Raw genomic sequence first — 24,382 nt, forward strand, 5'->3', positions numbered from 1 at the left:
GAGCTATGGGCCTCCTCCAGAATCAACTCCCGAAGCCCATCCATATTAGACACACATATCCGGCCCTGCATCCTCAACACCCCATCATCACCAATAGTCACATCTCTGGCATCATCGTGCTGAACTTTGTTCTTGAGGACAAGCAAATGAGGATCATCATACTGGCGCTCTCTGATGCGATCATATAAGGAAGACCGAGAAATCACACAAGCCAATACCCGACTGGACTTCGAAATATCTAACCTCATGAACCGATTGGCCAAGGCTTGAATATCCACTACAAGAGGTCTCTCCCCGACTGGAATATATGCCAAACTCCCCATACTCACCGCCTTCCGACTCAAAGCATCAGCTACCACATATGCTTTCCCCGGATGGTACAAAATAGTAATATCATAATCCTTTAGCAACTCCAACCATCTCCGCTACCTCAAATTGAGATCCTTCTACTTGAACAAGTGCTGGAGGCTACGATGATCAGTAAACACCTCACAAAACACACCATACAAATAATGCCTCCAAATCTTCAACGCGTAAACAATGGCAACCAACCCCAAATCATGAACAGGGTAGTTCTTCTCATGGGGCTTCAACTGACGAGAAGTATAAGCAATAACTCTACCCTCATACATCAACACACACCTAATACCAACTCTCAAAGCATCACAATACACGGTATATGAACCTGAAGCTGATGGCAACGCTAACATTGGAGTTGTGGTCAAGGCAGTCTTGAGCTTCTGAAAGCTCTCCTCGCACTCATCCGACCACCTGAATAAAGCACCCTTTGAGTCAACTTGGTCAAGGGCGATGCGATAGATGAGAATCCCTAAACAAACTGGCGATAATAGCCCGCCAAACCAAGAAAGTTGCGAATCTCTATAGCTGAGAACGGTCTAGGCCAACTCTGGACTACCTCTATCTTCTTTGGATATACTTGAATACCCTCATTGGACACCACGTGCCCTAAGAATGCCACTAAACTTAGCTAGAACTCACACCTAGAGAACTTTGCATAAAGCTTCTCCTCCCTCAATCTCTGCAACACAGCTCTCAAATGCTCCGCGTGCTCCTCTTGACTACGCGAATATACCAGAATATCATCAATGAAAACTATGACAAATGAGTCAAGATACGGCCGGAACACGCTGTTCATCAAGTGCATGAATACTGCTGGGCATTGGTCAGCCCAAAAGACATCACCAAGAACTCATAATGACCATATCGGGTCCTAAAATCCATCTTAATGATATCCGAATCCCTAATCTTCAACTGGTGGTAATATGAATGGAGATCAATCTTGGAGAACACTCTCACTCCCTGAAACTGGTCAAACAAATCATCAGTGCGAGGCAAAGGATATTTATTCTTAATTGTAACCTCATTCAACTGCCTGTAATCAATGCACATCCTCATAGTGACATCCTTCGCCTTCGCAAATAGAACCGGCACACCCCAAGGTGACACACTAGGCCGAATGAACCCCTTGTTAAGGAGTTCCTGAAGCTGCTCCTTTAACTCTTTCAACTCTGCGGGTGCCATACGATACAGTGGAATAGAGATGGGTTGAGTGCCCAACACCAAATCAATACCAAAATCAATATCCCTGTCCGGTGGCATTCCCGGCAGGTCTGTAGGATACACATCAAGAAAATCCCTCACCACTGTAACAGAATCAATATTGGGAGTCTCTGCACCGACATCCCTCACAAAGGCTAAATACGAGAGATAACCCTTCCCAACCATACGCTGGGCCTTCAGAAACGAAATTACCCTACTGGGGACAAAATCGGTAAAACCCCGCCACTCAATCCGTGGCACTTCCGGCATAGCCAACGTCACTGTCTTAGCATGACAGTCCAATATAACCCGACACGGAGATAGCCAATCGATGGCCAATATGACATCGAAATCCACCATACATAACAATAAAAGATCCACTTGGGTCTCCAGACCCCAAATAGTCACCACAAAGGACCTGTACACACGGTCTACAATATAATAGTATCGCCCACTGGAGTAGATACACGAACAAGTGAAACATGAGACTCACGGGGCATATCCAAATAATGAGCAAAGTATGATGACACGTAAGAAAAGGTAGAACCGGGATCAAATAACACAGAGGCATCTCTGCGGCAGACTGAGACAATACCTGTAATCAAAACATCTGAAGAAGCAGCATCTGGTCTACTTGGGAGGGCATAGAAATGAGCCTAACCACCACCTGTCGACCTCCCCCTAAAGGGCGACCCCTGGCTGACTGACCTCCACCCCTAGCTAGCTGGGCGGGTGGTGAAGTAACTGGAGCAGAAGTCGAGGGCTGACCCCTCTGCTGAGACTGACCAACATGAAAATGAGGACACTGCCTCCTCATATGCCCAAACTCTCCACACTCATAACAACTCCCCAGTGTTGGAGATGGGGACTGAAGGGAACCCCTGGCACCGGAATGACCAATAGAAGGACTTGGCATGGAAGAACCCTGAACTGATGGAGCACGGGATGAACTCTAGGATGGAAGGGCACTGAATAATGAATGGCCCTGATGAGAACTGTGAGAACCATGACTTGATGATGCCCCACGATAACCTGGGCGAGCTGACTAAGCCTGCCTGAATGGACGACCTCTGCCGTGCTGAAACTGACCCCTCAAAGGAGCACTACCAAAGCTACCAGATCCCCGAGGCCTCTTGGCCTCCCTCTCCTCTCGCTCCTCGCAACGAACCGACTCAATCTCACGAGCGATGTCAACAACCTCCTCGAAAGTAGCACCTGTCACTCACTCTCTAGTCATGAGAATCTGAAGCTGATATGTGAGGCCATCAAGGAACCTCCTGATCCTCTCTCGATCTGTAGGAACCAACCAGACTACATGACAAGCTAACTCAGAGAACCGCATCTCATACTGTGTCACAGTCATCTCTCCCTAACGCAACTGCTCGAACTGCCTACGTAGCTCCTCTCGGCGAGACTATGGCACATACTTCTCCAGAAAGAGAATAGAGAACTCCTGCCAGGTAAAGGGCACTGCACCAATAGGCCTACGCCTCTCATAAGCCTCCCACCAAGTGAAGGCAGCTCCAGAAAACTGAAAGGTAGTGAAAGTGACCCCGCTGGTCTCCAGAATACCTGCTGTACGAAGCATCCTCTAACACTTATCCAAGAAACCCTAGGCATCCTCGCCCTCAGTACCGCTGAAAGTCGGAGGCTGAAGTCTACCAAACATCTCTAATCAATGCTGCTCATCGTCGGGCATAACTGGTACCACATACTCCTGAGCTGGTGCAACCGGCTGGGCTGGAGGTGCCCCCGGTGTCTGAAGTCCTTGCACAACTTGCTCAGGTGTACGAGCAACGGGAGTCAGGGTCCCCGGCCTAAGAAGTAGCTGCGACCATAGTAATTGAGACCTCTTGAGCCAAACCGGTACACACTAATAAAATCTGAGCTAAAGCCCATTGAAGGCCTGAAATCAATATAGGCACAACTGGTGCCTAAGTTGGTGCTGCTGGAGCGTCCGCAACTGGGACCAGATCCTGAACTGGGGCAGCTGGTGGATCTGCAGGTGTTGCCCTAGCTACGGTGCGGGCCACACCCCTGCCCCAACCACGGCCTCGACCGCGTCCTCGGCCTCTAGTATCCCCAGCTGGTACCTGGTTGTTGTCCATCCTGACCGGTAACATGTGTCGTCACCATCTGTGAGAGAATGGAATAATAGAAGTTTAGTACTCGGATCAACAGATTCGCACGACAAGAATTTCAAGAATATGAAGTTTTTCCTAAAGGTTCTGCAGCCTCTCGAGGATAAATACAGATGTCTCCGTACCGATCCGCGAGACTCTACTAAACCGGCTCATGACTCGTGAGACCTATGTAACCTAGGCTCTGATACCAACTTGTCACGACCCCAAATACCCGGTCGTAATGATGCCTATCACATTACTAGGCAAGCCAACCCAAACCATTAATCACAACGAATTTCTTTTATAAAACCATTTTCTAACACGGGTTTAAATCTCAATTTTCATAAGAAATGTATAAAACAACTAAAAATGTGTGAAAATCAATAAAACATTAAACCAACACAGCCCAAACATCTGGTGTCACGAGTCTAGAGCCTCTAAATATACAAATCTGACTGTCTAATACAGAACAAGTCTAAAATGCGGGAAAACAAGGATAAGAGGAAGAAAGCAGGGTTGCGGATGCCATGCAGCTACCTTGCAGTCTCTGGCAAACTCTGACAATGCTGAGGACCCTCACTCTGCTGCTCGGGCACCTAGATCTGAACACAAGGTGTAGATAGTAACGTGAGTACGCCAACTCAGTAGGTAACTAAAGTAAATAAGGTTTGAAAGCAGTGACGAACAGTTTAAAAATCATATAGAAGAGTAAACGACAGAATTTCAAGTCAAACTTAAACCAGTTTCTTCATAAAGCTTCAGTTTCAATTGAAATACTTTGAATTCATTTACTTAGCAGTTTTCAACAAAGGCTTATTCTAAAAGAAGAGTGAAATCAGCAAAATATCATAAATGGGCCCCTCGGGCAAGGTATCACTCATAAATATAGCCTCTCGGGCAAGCCTCTCAGTCACTCGTGACTCAGCTCTCGTCACTCACACTCCGCACTCAGACTCAACAGTATTTCATAATAGTAATAATCATAATAATCGTTGCGGCGTGCAGCCCGATCCATAGTTTATAGTCGACTACGCTCACTGGGGGTGTACAGGCTCCGGAGGGGCTCCTACATCCCAAACGTCATATCGCTGCGGCGCATAGCCCGTTTCAATATATATATCGCTACGGCATGCAACCCGATCCATATAAGTATTACTGCGACATGCAGCCCCGTCCATAATATATACATATAATATTGCTATAGCATGCAGCCCGATCCATAATATTTATAGTCCTCCCATTAGGTCCTCAAACTCTCTCAATCATTAACCTCACAGCCACTCGGGCGTAACAGTAGAAATCAGGGAACTCAGTCCGAACAGTTCTCACATTAAGAAGTAAAGTGATAAAACCAGTTTAAAACAATAAATAGGAAAAACATGACTGAGGATATGCTTTTAATCAAATATAGCGAGGAAAAACAGTAAAAATGCCCCTAAAGGTCTCAACAGGTCGGCACAAGGTCCCAAACATGACATACAACCCATAATACAGTATAAATGTCTAAAACATGAGATATAATAAGGTTTCAAATCAAGTACGTGGCTTAATAGTCGCTACGGGATGGACCAATTCACAATCCCTACCGGTCACGCCCACACGCTCGTCACCTAGCATGTGTGTCACCTCATTTATCAAATCAATTCGAAATACCGGGTTTTGTACTCTTAGTTCCAGATTTACAATGGTTACTTACCTCAAACCGGGTGAATTACTACTCTGCGACCACTACAAGAAAAAGTGTTATTTGCGACCAATATTTAGGTTCGAGTTAATAATCCCGTCTCTAAAAGTATATGTATTAGGACGAGATTTTATTGTGGTCCTTAATTTTATATTCTATTGCGAGGGTATTCAATCTGGTCCCTAAAAAAATTAGTAACCGGTCCCAAATGATATTAGTAGGCCCCAACAGGGGCGATGAGCGGGAGAGAGTATCGTCTAATATAATAATAAAATATTTAAAAAATCTTATTTTCTAAAAAATAGGCGTCAAAACTAATATCCTATAATTAAAAATTCCAAAAAATTAAAAGAAACTCTCTGTTTTCCAAAAACAAAAATTTATGCCCTAGTGTCTTAAACATACACAAAACTCGTCTGCCTCTCTATTCACGACCAAGAATTTTGTTTTCTCAAATTGAGTTTGTGGTTCGAGTTTGTTGGCTTGTGTATCGCAGGTCTACCCAGTTTTTGACCTCCCTCGATTGCGAATCCCAGGTATGACTCCTCTTCTGTGTTGAAACAAGTAAGTTTTTTCAAATCTGAAATAAAAAAAATGAGAAAACAGTTCATTTTCAACTGTCATTCAATATTTTGGTCAAATATTTGGAGTTTTGCAATCTTTGTTCCCCACAGTCTGAAATGGTTTGGTAATTATTTTGTAGAAAGTGCTTTTTTGGTATATTATTTTATGTGGTTTGTATTATAGTTAAAACTTCTAGGTTGTAACTTGGCTACTAGAATCAAGATGTAAAGTAGTTGTCGTAGGTATTTGGTAAAGCAGCGTACTCTATTTAAGTTGTAATTGCAGAATTTGTGGCTAATGAATGGTTATTTTGTCAATTATTAGAGCATTTTTAAATTTGACTGGTTATTCTAGTTAATAGTAGTTATTATGGTGAATGGCTATCAATGAATGGAGGGAGGAGAAAGGTTTGGGATATATATAGCAATTCGTACAGTTACAAATTGGAAAAAAATAGACACATAATAATTTTAGTTTTATGTTGGAAGGGTTAGGCACCCATTGTTAGGTGGATAATGTTGTGCACCCAGAGCCTACTGAGCTGGAGGGTGAGTTGGACAAGAAAGATGCCAACCTAGATGTCCAGAAAGTGGCGTCAAGAAGGAGCATGTGTGTGAGGACTGTGCCAAAGAAGCTAGATGTCACATGAAGGGCAAGAAAGGTGCTGGGAGTTAGTATAAGTAACTAGATACTGGAAGGAAAAAGTAGGCAAGAAGTTATAGAAATTTCTTTCATTCTCATCTCTTATGTTTACCTCCTTCTTCCATGTTTGTTTAAGCTTTCAGTTGTTTGATTCAAATTTCAGCTGTTTGATTCCTATTGTAGTAGTTTGGTTGATCACTTGATCTATAATCTAAGTGTGTTTGGATTGGTACTGTTTCAGAATATTATGCCTTTCTGTTTCTTCAACCTTTAACCTTGACCAACACTATTTAAGTAAAATTTTGATAGCAAGTTATTGCTTTCTTAGAATTTCTGCAAAGAAATTTCCCCTTTATTCGTCTTAAGCAACCTTTTGATTCACATAAATTTTGGGTATGTTGGATCATGCTTGTTTGATTCCTATTGTCTTGTTGGAGTTGCAGATTCTTGAATGTTACTAATTTATATTGTAGTTGATATCATTGAGCTATCAGTTAATTAATTGCATATATAATTAAATGCCACATTTTTTACTAATATGATTTCTTGGGTCCATGTTCTATAAGAAAGGAACGAGAGCAAACGCCTAGATTTTTGTGCTCCTCTTTAGGGATTTCTGAAAATGAGGTGGAATCTTTCCATAAGAATGCAGTTTATGATAATCAACGTATGCAAACTCCTAAAAGCACACGATCAAATTTTATCATGTCTTCTAATTAAGAAATACGAACAATGGATAAAAACTCATTGGTTCTTAAGAAAAAGCATATGCAGACCAATATTTTATTGCCTCCATCTAGTGATCAAGCTATGAAAAACTCCCAAACAGTTGAAACAGGTATGACATTTTGAATCCATGTGTCATTAATTTGTAAAACTAAATTTTGTTGCTATAGTTTTATCAAATTATCCAACTGTAGGTTCATCTAATCCTGAAAAGGTAAAAAGAGTTCAAGGTAGGAATAACTGCAAAGAAATTGCATCACTTGAAGTCGGACAAAAGCTGAAAGTAACCTTTTATAACAATCGAACGATTGGAACAAATAACAAACTATTTTCGAGGCACTTGGGCAGAATAGTTCGTGACCGCAATATGTGTCCGCTGGGAGTATCACCGTGAAATGATATTAAGCAAGAAAAGTTGAATCACATGTGGGCAGCTATTGAGGTACAATTGCAACATGCTCTTTTTGTTCCTAGCAATATTGGATATGGTTCAACATGCCCCTTTCATGATGCTCTTTTTGTGATTTAGCTTGATCAGTGAGGTGCTGCAAACCTTGTGTAAACAGAAATGCAATTCTGTTTCAAGGCAATATAAAACAGAGTTGGTTTATTTGTTTTTTCAAATTATTTCTGTTTATGCTAGTAATGACACTGTTGTCAACGTATACAACCATATGGAGGCAGTATAGAATTTTGATAGGAGAAGAAACAATTCAACATGCTAGGGGTCAATCCAAATTCATGTTCTAGTGATGTGGACAGAGAATGCAAACATATTGTTGACATGACATACACAATGACCTCTTTACATGTGGCGTGTGAAGTTACGCTCCAGTTTGTGATAGGGACAGAGATGCCAAATGTGGGCACAATGACCTCTGCACATGTGGCGTGTGAAGTTATGCTCTAGTTAGTGATAGGGACAGAGATGCCAAATGTGGGCGCATGCATCAGGGAACAGTGTGCTCTTTGGATAACTATGTTAGTCCTTTCGAGATGAAACTCCTATGTCAGTTTACCGATTTGGTGATGATACTGAAACAAATTTTGAGACTATGAATGAACTTCTTCTTAAACTTGCACAATGAACTGCTTCTTGAACAGTGCATTAACTAAATAGATATTTTGATTATTGTAGAATAAATTTGAGAGTGTTGACATGAATGATCATCGTGATCATATCTTGGGATGAAAGAAATGAAGAAAATAAGGGAATTTTTCGCTGCTCAATAATCACATGTCTCGCCTACGACATCGCTAAGCTGAATGACTACTTTTGTCTGCTGATCAAGTTAGTAACACTATACCCTGCTTTTTAATTTTTTTTGTTTATTTTTATATAGCCATTTCTATCTTATTGCTATCTTTGTTGCAATATTATGAATGAATGAGCCTCAAGGATGGGAATAACAGTTTGGGTTCACGAAGTTGGAAGTAGATAATCTGAGCATTGAGGGTTACTCGTCCCGACATTATTGAGGCCTCAACCTTAACTGCTGTTAAGTTCATCAAATGCATTAGGCTATAATCAATTACAAGCAGTTGTGGAAACTATAATCAAGTTATTGACTAATAAAGGAGAAATATATGATAAAGAATTAAGCTACAGGTTTTAACAATAGTAAGTCCAGGTAATAATATCTGACAAATATGTGGATGCTCATAACCACATTATTAATCATGTGTATTGAAAGTAAGATTAGTGTTGAATTTCTTGAGGATAGTGCATGGGTTTTTGATTCACTTACTCTCTTTCGCCAATCTTGATTGTTGTCTGTCGTTGGTGTTCGATTAGTATTGTCATTTTCCTTGTCATATTCAGATACACTTCCGTTTCCTTCTCAAATCTGAATTGTTGTCTGCCAACAGGTTTTAATCAGCATCGACAGTTTGTTCGTTATCCTATTTCTGATGCATGAAAACTAACTGATTTTGCTTCGTAGTACATCAGAAAGATATAGGGATAGAATATGTTTCAAAATGCATAAGACATTATGCAGATACCTGAGAATGTATACTTTAGGACGTCAAATAGGATGTAAGACTAGCTTATCATTAAAAGGAAAAAAGAGTATACAAGATAATATGCATCGTTTTTACAACATGAAACTGCATGTTGAGAAAGTTCTAATAATGTTCTTTTGTGTCTTACCCTGGTGAATCTTGTGACAAAATTAATTGTCACTTTCGAACAGGCACCTTTGAAAGCTAATTTTTGGTTTCAAATCATTAATAATTGACGTATAAATTATTTATTTTGTAAAGAAAGATTTAAGTTTTCTTGTTTGAAAAATTGATAAATCAAACATACTGAAATGAAGTCTACAGGTTTTAACAATAGTAAGTCCAGGGGAAAAGGGACTTACTAACAGTGTACAAATCCCCGATTCGATTCTTTTATCAAATCGAAGTTTGATTTACTGTTCCAAAACTTTTCTAATTAATTTCCTTATATTCTTGTAGCACTTTTGATGTTGTTGTTGGATAACACCTGATAAATTTAGACTGCATTTGGGGTAAGCGGTTTAACCATTGCTAGTATAAATTTACATATATTATTTCATCAATAGTTATTTATCGTCTTTTTAAAATTTTTACTTACTAGTTTTGAAGATTGAAGCTACAAATCAAGATGAAAGTTTAAAAGAAACACAACCTTATTATTATTTTGCTAGGAATATTACGTAAAACATGATATCATAGTCTAGCTCAGGATGTTAGCTAAGTTTTTTTGTTAAGGTGTTGAGCAAATATTGAAACTATATAACATCATGAGATGTTAACTATGTAATTAATAGCTTTTTATATAGCAATTTGACATTTATTGATAAGAATAACTTTTTTGTGATGTCAAGCTTTAGGACTGCTTGTGGGTAATAAAAGACCAGAAATACGGTCGTTAAAGTTACTACAATTATTTTAAATAGGGGCCAGTATTGTTCGTATCTAAAAGACAATCTACAACCAGTTAAAGGTTGGCCGCCAAAACTGGTTAACAACCGGAAAATATATATTTTTCATAATATATTTATCGTCTATTAGGGAGGAGAATGTTGGTCGCTAAAATATTTAACGACGGGCAAATATATATTTTCCATAATATCTTTATTATCTATTAGTGAGGAGAAGGCTGGTCGCTAATACTTTTTAACGACGAGCAAATATATATTTTTCATAATATATTAATCGTCTACTGGGACGAGATATGTTATCTCTAAATGTATTTAGCGACCAGATATTTTGTCCGTCACAAACAACAATTAACGACCGGGTTTCTAAACTCGTCGTTATTGACTTTTGGCATCGGAGGCTATTACGACGGATGACGACCAGCTTTTTCCCGTCATAATTGCTCTATTAGGACCAGATTTGGATCTTTAGGAACCAGATTTCTCTTCCTTAAAGGACGTTTTTCTTGTAGTGGATGCCTTTGCCTCTCGCCTCGGCCTCAACTCGTGCCGAATCTACCCAAAATCAGAATCATAACATTATAATATGCTAAAGGATCGAAGCCCAAGCGAAAATAATCAAATTATACCAAAAATTCCGAAATTGGCCAAACCCGACCCCCGGGCACACTTCTCAAAACTCGATAAAAATCACATCAACGGAATCCTTATCCTCTCACGAGTTCATACATACCAAGAATACCAAAATCCAACTATAAATAACCCCTTAAATCCCTAGATTAAAGCCTCAAGTTTCCATGCCCTAACTCCCCAATTTATGCTTCAAATTCCCTAAATTTCATGTTTAATTAGGTAGAAATCACAATAGGATCGAGTATTAAGTACAAAATTCTTACCTCCAACAAGTTCTCTTTGATTCCCTCTTCAATCTCTCTCAAAAATCTCCAAAACCGAGTAAAACAATGTTGAACTTAGGCCAAAACTCGCGAAAATGGCCTTTTAAACATTCTGCCTAGCGATCAGAAGTCCTTCTTCGCGAACGCGGTCAAAGCCTTGCGTTCGCGAATCACAAAAATTCCAATGACCAAAATTCTCCTACGCGAACGCGACCACATCATCGCGAATGCGATGCCTGAGCCTCACCAACCATCGCGAACGCAGTCAGGCATCTTGCGAACGCGATGCTTCCCATTCCGACCCTTCCCGAACGTGGGACCCCCTCGTGAATGCGAAGGACAAATCTCCAGCCTCCCTTCCTGACCCTTCATGATCGCGAGGGTCCACTCGCGAACGCGAAGAACAAAATGTCTGCAACAGCTGAAACCAAAATCTACAACTTTTCTTTAACTTAAAATGGTCTGTTCAACCATCCGAAACTCACCCGAGGCTCTCGGGGACCCCAACCAAACATGCTAACAATTCCCATAACCTCATTCAAACTTGTTCCAATCTTCGGAACGCCCAAAACAATATCAAAACACCAAAATCACATTGGATTCAAGCCTAAGAATTTCAAAAACTTCTAAATTCCGCTTTCGAACAAAAAGTCTATCAGATCACGTGCGAATGACCTAAAATTTTGCACACACATCCCAAATGACACAACGGACCTACTACAACTCCCAGAATTCCATTCCGACCCCTATATCAAAATCTCACCTACCAACCGGAAAACGCCAAAATTCCAATTTCGCCAATTCTAGCCTAAATCTATTCTGGACCTCCAAAACGTATTCTGATTACTCTCCTAAGTCCCAAATCACCTCCCGAAGCTATCCGAACTATCAGAACTCACATCCGAGCCCTCTAACACATAAGTTAACACCCGGTTGATTTTTCCAACTTAAGCTTACACAAAAGAGACTAAGTGTCTCAAACCTTACTAAAACCTCTCCGAACCCGAACCAATCAACCCGATAACACATAATACAACTGTAAAAAGCAATAAGAAGCAGAATGGGGAAAACAGAGCGGTAACTCATGAAACGACCGGCCGGGTCGTTACACTTATTTAAAAATTTATGGTATAAAATAATTTTATAATAAGTGGTTATATAAGAAAGGAATATAAATTATATGTGATGAATATATATAAAAGAAAAAAAAAGATAGAATTTCTTCAATAGAAATAAGAAATAAAATATAAATAAAAGATAATAATATAATATTGAAGAGAGAAGAATATTAAATGGAATATTTCGTTTTGGAGTAAAAAATGGAGTAATGGTTAAAATAATTTTACTCCATTTTGGAGGAGAAAATGAAGAAAGGGGTTAGAGATTGCCTTGGAAAAACTTTTATTTAGTTTCTCTTTGTGCTTTCCCAAAGAGAAAACTTTAGTAAATTGGATAATGGTGATAAGGTGATCATGGAAAGCAAGAATGATACTGTACTTTCTCTTTACAGATCACCAGTTTAACGAATAACGACAATTAATGTTGCATTTTTTTCTTAGAAAACTACAACAAACCGTGTTGATATTTTAACGAAGAGATTCTATTATAATTATGAATTATTAGAAGAATGTTATTCAACGGTTTAGGGTCCTTATTTTCAAGAATCAGTAATGAAAAGCTAGCTTCTGTTCTTGCAAGTGATGATATTATCAGTATATTTTGAAGTAGAAAAAAGAACTTATTTTTCTCTAAATTGAAATTAATAATACAATATGAAAGTTTCTCTAACATGATGATTATTGCTCAATAAAATCAAACCTACCAAGATAGAGACATGAAAGGACAGTTGATCATACACTCAAACAAGAAAAAAGAAAAATCAAAGCTATTACTCAAGAAAATATTGAAAAACTATCATCTAAATCTGCTAAGTGTATAAGGTCATTTAAGTTAAATGCACCGGTAATCTAGACATTTTTTTATAATAAGATTGATATAGTTTAACTTATTATTGCAAGTTATTTACCTTTTTATCAGGTTACTAATTAATGTTAATCATACATATTTACGTATAATAACCTTATAAATAACCTAATATATTATGATAAATAATTTTACACCTTAAACTCAAATTACATTGTAAGTATGTTGAGTTTTATATATGCCTTTTCCACTCCCCCCCCCCCCCAATTTGCATTCCAAAAGGAATTTCTTAGGAAGTAGCCTTTTTTTAAAAAAGAAAAAAGAAAAAAGAAAAAAAGAAAAAGTACAATGTAGGGCAATAAAGACTACTTTTGCAGGCTCAAAAGTCAAAGAACACTTTTAGATTGGGCATATCGTTCTGTCCAAACTTGATGAAGGTGCTTCTTGTAAAAGGCTTTATTAGAATTTCAAATCAATTTGGTCTTTACATAACATGGTAGGCCTATTGACATATGTACCTTTTTAGCTCCAATTTCTGCCTTTTCTTTTTCCTTCTTATCGTTCTTCGTTTTTACTTCAAAATGGACACTCCACATGACTTGATTCTTGTAGATGGTAGTTGATGATTCAAGAGAATCTTTCTTCTCTAACATTGTCCCCTAAGCCCATACTCTATTCACACACACAATCACACACACAATCACACACACAATCACAGAGTTGTGTCCTTAGTTCTACCTTAGTATTTCCTACTTCTTCCGTTTCACTTTATGTGACAATATTTATTTTAGGTATGTAATTTGAAAAAAAAGAAAGAAAGAATATTAAAATTTATGATCTAAAACAAGTCATGTATTAATTAAAGTTTAAAATTAAATTATTTCTAAATAGAGAAATATAATATTCTTTTTGTGATAGACTAAAAAAGTAAGTATAACACATAAATTAAGATAGGTTCTTCAATCATTAACACTCAAGGTGGGCTATTCCTCTCTTCCCCTCAAAAAAGTTCTTCAGTCATTAATACCGCCATGACCTAAAATCACACCAAAAATCGTGATAGCGCCTAATTTATTTGCTAGGCAAGTCAATATTCAATAACAAGATAGAAGTCAATTTGTTAAGTTACAAAAAGAATTATAATGAATATAAAAGCAGAAATAGTCTCAAACCAATATAAAGACAAATAATATTTGAGACAAGGTCTAAAGACGACCACAACTGTCTAGCAATGCTCAAAACTCAGATGTCACAACTATCGCGAGCATCTAATGATAATAAAAGTAAACAGTATCTAACAATATAGCAATATCAATATGAAAGATGCAAAAGGCAGAAATAGACAATCAAGGGAGGGGGACTCCATGTGTTGCGGATCGAACGAGTAGGTAGCCCATCATGCAGTCTCTGAATGCAAGCTACTAAGTAGCTGGACGAGTATGACTGGTATCGATTTCAGAATCTGCATAAAAAAAATACAAAAGTATAGTATGAGTACAAACTACGGTACTCAGAAAGTATCAAGTATAACCTCGAAGAAGTGGTAGCAAGGGATCGACACTGACAATCACTAACATTATAATAAGCAAGTGAAAGCATTAAAAAAGCATTAAGTAAGGCATGGTATCACCAAATAGATATAAAGGTTAAGTCACAGTAGTAAAGGATATTTAGGCATGCTTTTCAGGCAAAGAACCGCAATACATAATCACATATCAAAATTACTTTAAGAATCAGGATAAGAATATGTGTAAAGGCTACGACATTAATCTAGAATGCATATATATGCTCGTGATCTACCTCAACACCTCACAGTACCAACTATATACCTGACACTAGCCAAGGATCCAAACTAGCACCAATTTAAGTGCATGCGCTCATAGGGCCTAGAGTAATATAGGCACTCACCTGAATTCGGAGGGACGGATCCATATCCAAGCATTGTTCAGACGTGCAACCCAATTCATTAATAATATTGAAGTCCATAATTAATATCCGCTCATAATATCCTTTGTGCCAAATCCTCAATTTTTCTCAATATCCAATTCTCTAACTCATATATATGCATATGAGATGATGTAATAAAAGCGTATTGGAAAATAATAGTAAAATATGGATGAACATCAACATTTATAAGAGGTAGCTATGGCTAATCATGTAATCCAACAATCCATCATAATTCAACATGTTCATTTGTTATTTTAAAGTCCGATCGAATACCGAATATGAGCCACAAGTGGCAATAACCTCAAATCATAAGTCAAATAAGGCAACTACATGAATATGGCCAAAATACAAAGTTCAGCACGGTAAAAGAAGTCTGTCAAGTTCAATCAATAAGTCATAATTATCACATAATCTCTAAATATAATTTATGATCTATCACGCAGTCAAAGAATCAAGGAAGCATGCCTAATAATTCATAAAGTCTCAATAAGGCAAGACATAAGTCTAACTTTATTTGGCTATAGTTAAAACCTAACCACGCATATGCGCTCGCCACCTCACATATTTGAAGCACCTAAATCATGTAGCAAATAGCAACAAATCACCTATGGGAAGAATTTCCTCTTACTAGGTAGACAAGAGACTTGCCTCCACTCACTAATAGCCTCAACCTTCCAACATAGCTTTTCCTTTCAAATCAACCTTCGAACGCCTCAAATATAGTCAAATACAACCCAATAACTTTAATGTTGTGCTATAATTCCATATATTTTGATTTTATTTACCCTACTTTCTTGTTGTTTGTATGTTAATTTGTGCGAAAATTGAGTTTAATAGAGTTTATTTTACGTGTAGAAATGCTTGGACATGAATTGAAGAAAAGTTGCATAAAATGGTACCTCAAAGCTACAAAATGGAGCAATAAAAGAAGACGTACAAGGCAATAAAAAGTCATGACTATAGACAGTGCCTCGCGCAGAAACATTGATGCCATAGACAGTGCCTCGCACGGAAATATTGGTTCCATAAAGAGTGCCTCGAACGGAAATATTGGTTCCCCAGACAGTGCCTTGCGTCGATGATGCTATCTGAGCCAATTTTATTTCCTCCTTAGTTTTTGACGTGGACACGTTAACCCTATATTATAAATACTTCTTAAAGTTATTTTTTAAAAGAGGTAGACATCATTAGAGGGGATTCGACCCAAGGAGGCAAGAACATGCTAGGAGCAAAGAAGAGAATTCTTCTACGAGTTTTTCACTTCCTTCTTCCTATTTTTATTATTGGTTATGAATTCTATTATTGTAGTTTTGCATACTATTAAGAATAGATAATTTGTTATCTATGGTTTTGATGGAACCTTTTGTAAAATAAAGTCTCGTTATGTTTTTATATAATTGAACCATTAGATTTTTCTACTTATTCAACTACGTGTTCACTGTTATTGATTGAATGGCCATCAATTCACCGTGCCTATTTAGTATGTATTGTTTGAGAGAGAGGGTACATATGTAGGTAGTTGTTGAATAACATCACTCCTAATGTACGTGAGAGATAAGTATAGAGGGTTTAAAGGCGGGATTAGAGATAACAAAATCTTGGCGGGTGAGTTTTGGTTAGGCCGCGGGGTAAATTTTTGGACTTAAGGAATTACAGGCTTCAGCCATTTCTGTGCAGGCCTGCAGGCTTCGCATTTGCGAGGGCTTGGTCGCAATTGCGAAAGCAGCCAAGGCCAGCCTATCTTCGCAATTGCGAGGATTTTGATCGCAAATGCGATCCCCTAGCTTGAGGTAGTCATCACAAATGTGACATATGGATTGCAAATCCCAGCTGGCAAATGCAAGCCCTTTTTCACAAATGCGAACCTAACAGAGGTCGGGGTTCGCAATTCCCATATCTGCAACCTGCAATTTTTATACTTAGCCGAAAATCAACCATTTTTCACATCTTTTCAAAATATAAACTCCCTACGGCAATTTTTCTAGAACAACTCTTCTTCCAAATCGATTGTAAGTCAATTTCAACTCGTTTTCTTCAATCATTTACATCTTTTAACATGATTTCAACTCAAAATCAATAATTTTCATGGGGGAAATTGGGTGTTTTGGGTAGAACCTATGTTTTTCAAAAATTGGGGATTTGGACCTCGATTTGAGGTCCGATTTCAAAACAAATTATATATTTGGGTTCGTGGGGGAATGAGTAATCGGGTTTTGGTTCGAACCTCGGGTTTTGACCATGTGGGCCCGGAGGCAATTTTTGACTTTTTGGGTAAAACTTTGGAAAACTCATTTTTATGCATTGGAGTTGATTCATTTAGCCTTTATTGATATAATTAAGTAACTTGTGGCTAGATACGAGTGAATTGGTGGTGGAATCAAGAGGTAAAGCGATAGTTGAGACGTGAATTGTATTTGTGGCATCGAGGTAAGTGTTTGGTCTAACCTTAGCTTGAGGAATTAGGATTCGATTCCTATTTGCTATGTGGTATTTGTCGAGTACAATGTATAGGCATGGTGACGAGTATCTATACGTTGGTGTCAAGCATGCCCGTGAGCCTTATATTGTGACTATTATGGCCTCGTTGTATTATTCATGCTTTGATGATGATTTTTATTGTTGGGCAAAGTTTGTGAAAGTAATTGTGACATTTGAACATTAAGGAGCGTTGGCTCGAGTTGTACATCGAAATGTGAAAATATAAGTGGAAATTGAACCTTTTAGAGCATTGGCTCAAAGTGGTAAAGTGAGTTGTGAAGTAAAAGTGAAAAAGAGAAGAGGATCATTATATTATCTCCCTTGCCGGGATATTGTTGCTTTTAATGTTATCTCCCTTGCCGGGATGTTGATGTTTCTTTTGATGTTACTCCCTTGCCGGGACTTAATTGTTGAACTATTATTCCCTTGCCATGATTCTTATCGTAATTTCATTTATTCCCTTACCCTATTATTTGTGATTGTTGTTTGGGTGAGGAAGAGTGTAAAAGCACGAAGGGTGATGCCGTATATTGTTTTGGTGAGGAAGAGTGGCAAAGCACGAAGGGTGATACTGTGCATGATTTTTGTGAAGAAGAGTGTAAAGCACGAAGGGTGATGTTGTGTCGCACGATGTACCATTTAGTGCCTATTATATTGATTTTATGGTGAGGATGAGAGTAAAAGGACAAAGGGTGATACCGTGCAGTTTATGTTGATTCTTATGGTGAGGACGAGAGTAAAAGCACGAAGGGTTATGCCGTGCACTTGTCCTTGATTTTCCTGATTCTTGTTGATAATTGAGTTATGTTGTCCTTTACGTTTACTTACTGATTTTCTGTTCTTACTTGATTTTATTTCGATATTATAGATTCACTTACCCTATTTGCCTTGTGATTTGTTGCTTGGGTGAGAAAGAGTGTAAAATACGAAGGGTGATGCCATGTATTGTTTTGGTGAGGGAGTGTTAAAGCACGAAGGGTGACGTGGTGCACTTGTCTTTGATTCCTGATTTTTATTGATAACTGAATTACGGTTTCTCTACATTTAATTGCTGGTTTCCTGTTGATACTTGTTGTATCCCGCAACATGATTTCCCCTTCCTATTTTCAATTGAACTGTGGTGATCCTTATATTTATTTGTTATTCTTATGTTATTATTCGATATTTCCCCGCAACATGTTTCCTCCTCCCATACTTGACTGTATATTAATGTTCTTCTTATCCACTGTATATAGTTGAATTGCACAGGTTATGCGGTAGTCTGGTTCTAGCCTCGTCACTACTTCACCGAGGTTAGGCTATGCACTTACCAACACATGGGGTCGGCTGTGTTGATACTACACTCTGCACTATGTGCAGATCCCGGAGCAGCTTTTGGATCGTAGATTGGGTGGCTACCTTTAGTCCACGCGGAGATCCAAGGTAGACCTGCAGGCATCCGCAGGCCCTGGTGTCTCCCTCTATGCCTGTTTCATTTCCTTCATTCAGAAACAGTATATCGTTTATTTTTCAGACTTTGTATGTAGTAAATCATAGATCTTCTGTGACACTATGACACCAGTTCTGGGTGGTTAAGGCTTAAACAGTTGTATTAGTTACATGATCAGATATTTTATTGCTTTTCTTCCATTTATTTTAAATTTTCGCTGTTTACACGTTATTACTTTATAACTATTAAAGAGTATAAAAAAGGTTTAAAAGGTTACTTGTTCAATAATTTGCTTGCCTAGCTCACACTAGTAGGTGACATCACGACTCCCGAGGGTGGAAAATCCGGGTCGTGACAAGTTGGTATCAGAGCTCTAGGTTACATGGGTCTCACAGTTCATAAACAAACTTAGTAGGGTCTGGGGGATCGGTACAGAGACGTCTGTATTTATCCCCCATAGGCTACAGAGTTAGGAAAAATCTTCACATCTATTCTTTCCTATCGTGCGATTTTGTTCTCTCAATGCTAAATTGAAACCTCTACTCTTGTCCTTTCGCGAATGGCGAGGTCACGTATCACTTCTTCAGCCGAACATCAACACAGACCAGTGTTAGATCAGCTACATCTTCGGAGGCTTTGTGGAGGTTGGATAGGTTTTACCAAGCTCCTCGTTACCATTTTCAGCGGTGCATCTTCTGACGATCCCCAGGATTATCTAGACAGTTGTCATGAGGTTCTCAGGAACATGGGGATAGTGGAGACCAATGGGGTCGACTTTGCTACTTTTCACTTGTCTGGATCTGCAAAGACTTGTTGGAGAGGTTATTATTTGGCTAGACCAGTTGCGTCACCAGCTTCGACTTAGGAGCAGTTTACTTAGCTATTTCTGGAGAAGTTTCTCCCTATCACTCAGAGAGAGATCTATCGGAGGCAGTTTAAGCATCTCTAGCAGGGTTCTATGACTGTTACTCAGTATGAGACCAGATTCGTCGACTTGGACCGTCATGCTCTTATCATACTTCCCACTTAGAGAGAGTGAGGAGGTTCATTGAGGGACTCGTTTAGCCTACTCAACTAGCTAGAGGTGGAGGTAGAGGTATTAGAGGCAGAGGTAGATGTGCTAGAGGTGGAGGTAGAGGTATTAGAGGTGGAGGTACAAGTATTGTTCTGGTTTGTAGCAGAGATGCTTCAGTTTTATTTGATCTAGGATCTACATACTCCTATGTGTCATGTTATTTTGCACTGTATCTGGTCATGCCTAGTGATTCTTTGAGTACTCCTATTCATGTGTCTACACCGATGGGTGATTCTATTGTGGTAGATCGAGTCCATCGTTCTTGTGTAGTTGTGATTGGGGGTCTTAAGACTCGTGTAGATTTGCTGCTTCTAGACATGGTTGATTTCGATGTCATATTAGGGATGGATTGGTTATTACCTTATCACGCTATCTTGGACTGCCATGCCAAGACTGTGACCTTAGCCTTACCAGGTTTACCTTGTTTAGAGTGAAAAGGGACTCCTGGTCATTCTACCTGCAGTGTTATCTCTTATATGAAGGCTCGGAGTATGGTCGAGAAGGGGTGTTTGGCCTATTTGGCCTATGTTCGTGATTCTAGTGTTGAGGTTCCTTCTATTGATTTTGTGCCTGTTGTTCGCGAGTTTCCTGAGGTATTTCCTTCGGACCTGCCGGGTATGCCGCCTGACAGGGATATTGACTTTTGCATTGATTTGGCTCTAGGTACTCAGCCCATTTCTATCCCGTCGTATCGTATGGCCCCGCTTGAGTTGAAAGAGTTGAAGGAGCAGTTGCAAGACTTGCTTGAGAAAGGTTTCATTAGACGTAGTGTTTCGCCTTGGAGTGTACCGGAGTTGTTTGTTAAGAAGAAGGACAGATCGATGAGAATGTGTATTGATTACCGGTAGTTGAACAAGGTTACAATCAAGAATAAGTATCCATTGCCGAGGATTGATGATTTGTTTGATCAGCTTCAGGGTGCCAAGGTCTTCTCGAAGATCAATTTGAGATCTGGCTACCATCAGTTGAGGATTAGGGCATCCGATGTTCCTAAGACGCTTTCCGCACTCGGTACGAGCATTATGAGTTCTTGGTGATGTCATTCGGGTTAATAAATGCCCCAACAACTTTTATGGAGTTGATGAAACAAGTATCAGGCCTTACTTGGATTTGTTCGTGATAGTCTTCATTGATGATATTTTGATATATTCTCGTAGCCGGGAGAAGCACGAGAAGCATCTTAGAGTGGTTCTTTAGACTTTGAGGGATAGTCAGTTATATGCTAAGTTTTTGAAGTGTGAGTTCTGGCTGAGTTCAGTTGCATTCCTGGGTCATGTTGTATCAGCAAAGGGTATTCAGATTGATCCGAAGAAGATTGAGGCAGTCAAGAACTGGCCTAGACCAGCATCAACTACAGAGATTCGGAGTTTCTTAGGATTGGTAGGCTACTATCATCGGTTCGTGGAGGGGTTTTCATCTATTGCAGCCCCGATGACCAGGTTGACCCAGAAGGGTGCCCAGTTTAGATGGTCTGACGAGTGTGAGACGAGCTTTCAGAAGCTCAAGACAGCTCTGACTACAACACGGATGTTGGTTTTGCCCACAAGTTCAGGGTCGTATACGGTTTATTGTGATGCATCTCGTATTGTACTTGGTGCGATTTTGATGCAGGATGGAAAGGTCATTGCCTATGCTTCACAGCAGTTGAAGATCCATGAGAAGAACTATCTAGTCCATGATTTGGAGTTAGCAGCCATTGTTCACGCATTGAAGATTTGGAGGCATTATCTGTATGGCGTGGCATGTAAGGTGTTCACGGATCACAAGAGTCTGCAATATTTGTTCAAGCAAAAGGAGCTAAATTTGTGGCAGAGAAGGTGGTTGGAGCTATTAAAGGACTATGATATCACCATCTTATATCATTCGGGAAATGCCAATGTGGTGGCCGATGCTTTAAGTAGGAAGTCAGCTAGTATGGGCAGTCTTGCTTATATTTCGGTCGGTGAGAGATCGCTTGCTTTTGATGTTCAGGCTTTGGCCAATCAGTTCGTGAGGCTGGATGTTTCGGAGCCCAGCCGTATGTTAGCTTGCACAGTCGTTCGTTCTTCTTTATTGGAGTGTATCCGAGATCGACAATATAATGATCCTCATTTGTGTGTCCTTAGAGACACGGTGCAGCATGGAGGTGCCAAGCAGGTTACCTTAGGAGATGATGGAGTTTTGAGATTGCAGACTCGAGTTTGTGTGTCTAATGTGGATGGACTCCAAGAGTTAGTTTTAGAGGAGGTCCATAGTTCCCCGTACTCTATTTATCTGAGCGCCGCGAAAATATATCAGGATTTGTGGCAGCATTATTGGTGGAGAAGAATGAAGAAGGACATTGTTGCATATGCAGCTCAGTGTTTGAATTGTCATCAGGTTAAGTACGAGCATCAGAGACCTAGTGGTTTGTTCCAGAAGATTGAGATTCCTGAGTGGAAGTGGGAGCGTATCACTATGGATTTCGTTGTAGGACTCTCACGGACTCAGAGGAAGTTCGATGCAGTGTGGATTATTGTTGATAGGCTGACCAAATCAGCACATTTCATTCCTATGGCAGTCTCCTACTCTTCCGAGAGGTTAGCTAAGATCTATATCCGGGAGATAGTTCACCTTCATAGTGTACCCGAGTCTATCATTTCGGACCGAGGTACGCAATTTACCTCCCATTTCTGGAGAGCAGTTCAGCGAGAGTTGGGCACACGGGTTGAGTTGAGCACAGCCTTTCATCCTCAGATGGACGGGCAGTCCGAGCGGACTATTTAGATTTTGGAGGATATGCTCCAAGCTTGTGTCATTGACTTTGGAAGCTCGTGGGATCAGTTTTTGCCTTTAGCGTAGTTTGCCTACAACAATAGCTACCAGTCGAGTATCCAGATGGCTCGGTATGATGCTTTGTATGGTAGGCGGTGTTGGTCTCCGGTTGGATGGTTTCAGCCGGGGGAGGCTCGGTTGTTGGGTACAGATCTGGTTCAGGATGTCTTGGACAAGGTTAGGATTATTCTATAGGCTTCGTACAGCTCAGTCTAGGCAAAAGAGTTATGCCGATCGTAAGGTTCAAGATTTGGCATTCATGGTCGGTGAGCGGGTATTGCTTCGGGTGTCACCTATGAAGGGCGTGATGAGATTTGGGAAGAAGGGCAAGCTTAGCCCTAGGTTCATTGGCCCGTCTGAGATTCTTGATCGAGTGGGAGAGGTGGCTTACAGACTTGTGTTGCCGCCAAGCTTATCAGCCGTGCATCTAGTATTTCATGTGTCCATGCTTCAGAAATATCACGCCGATCCATCCCACATGTTAGATTTCAGCACTGTCCAGTTGGACAAGGACTTGTCTTATGAGGAGGAGCCGGTAGCTATTCTAGACCGGCAGGTTCGTCAGTTGAGATTGAAGAGTTTTCCTTATGTCCGTGTTCAGTGGAGAGGTCAGCCTACTGAGGCATCAACCTGGGAGTCCGAGTCCGATATGCGGAGCCGTTTTCAGAATCACCTCGATTTGTGTGCACAGTCCGGGCGCGTAGTCGAAAAGCTATTATGTGAAAATCTTTGGAAAATGATGAATTTTGACTTTAAAATGGATTTAATTTGACTTCGGCCAATATTTTGGGTAAACGGACCTGGACCCGGAGGTCCGTAGGAAAATATGGGACTTGGATGGATGCCCAGAACCGAATTCCGAGGTCCCAAGCCTGAGAAATAATTTTTTTAAAGAAAATTATTTTCTGAAATTATTTATGAGATTTGGAAATGAATTGTGATTAGAACTTAATTTTATCGGGCTCGTATTTTGGTTCTGGCGCCTGATACACGTCTTATATGTGATTTAAAATAAGTCTGTGAAATTTGGTAAGAAACGGACTTGAAACGACGTGAATCGGATCATTTTTGATAAAATTAGAAATTTGAAGTTCTTAAGAAAATTTCATGATTTTGATGCTAAATTCATAGTTGTTGATGTTATTTTAGTGATTTGAATGCACGAGCGAGTCCGTATGATGTGTTTAGGTTGGTGGGCATGTTTGGTTTGGAGCCCGAGGGCTCAAGTGAGTTTTGGATAGGCAACGGGGTGAATTTTTGGACTTAAAGAATTGCAGGCTTCAGCCATTTCTGTGCAGGCCTGTGCGAAGCCTGGCTCGCATATGCGATATCGCAAATTTGAGGGCTTGGTCGCAATTGCAAAAGAAGCCCAGGCCAGCCTATCTTCGCAATTGCGAGGATTTTGATCGCAAATGCGATCCTCCAGCTTGAAGTCAGTCGCCGCAAATGCGACATATGGATCGCAATTCCCAGCTCGCAAATGCAAGCCCTTTTTTTCCCCTGCGATAGAACCATCTCAACTCTCCTAGCCACATTGGCCGCAATTTTTATGCTTAGCCAAAAATCAACCATTTTTCACATCTTTTCAAAATATAAACTCCCTAGAGCGATTTTTCAAGAACAACTCTTCTTC

The 24,382-nt window shown here is 39.7% G+C and overlaps 1 long non-coding RNA gene across 6 annotated transcripts; it reads left to right on the top strand.

The window, feature by feature from the left end:
- The first annotated feature begins 5,683 nt into the window (after positions 1 to 5,683).
- LOC107765786 (uncharacterized) lies at positions 5,684 to 16,397 on the top strand. 6 transcript variants are annotated; one of them, XR_001643505.2, is made up of 3 exons: positions 5,700 to 8,280; positions 8,438 to 8,590; positions 15,830 to 16,397. It is a non-coding gene; the product is annotated as an uncharacterized LOC107765786 (long non-coding RNA). The 6 variants fall into 6 exon arrangements; XR_001643503.2 differs by adding an exon at positions 9,763 to 9,815 and having other exon boundaries at positions 5,702 to 8,590; XR_001643502.2 differs by lacking the exon at positions 15,830 to 16,397 and adding exons at positions 9,763 to 9,815; positions 9,905 to 10,147 and having other exon boundaries at positions 5,702 to 8,590.
- The last annotated feature ends 7,985 nt before the right edge of the window (positions 16,398 to 24,382 follow it).

This window comes from Nicotiana tabacum, chromosome 16, assembly GCF_000715075.1.
Source record: "Nicotiana tabacum cultivar K326 chromosome 16, ASM71507v2, whole genome shotgun sequence".
In the NCBI taxonomy this organism is placed as follows: Eukaryota; Viridiplantae; Streptophyta; class Magnoliopsida; order Solanales; family Solanaceae; genus Nicotiana; species Nicotiana tabacum.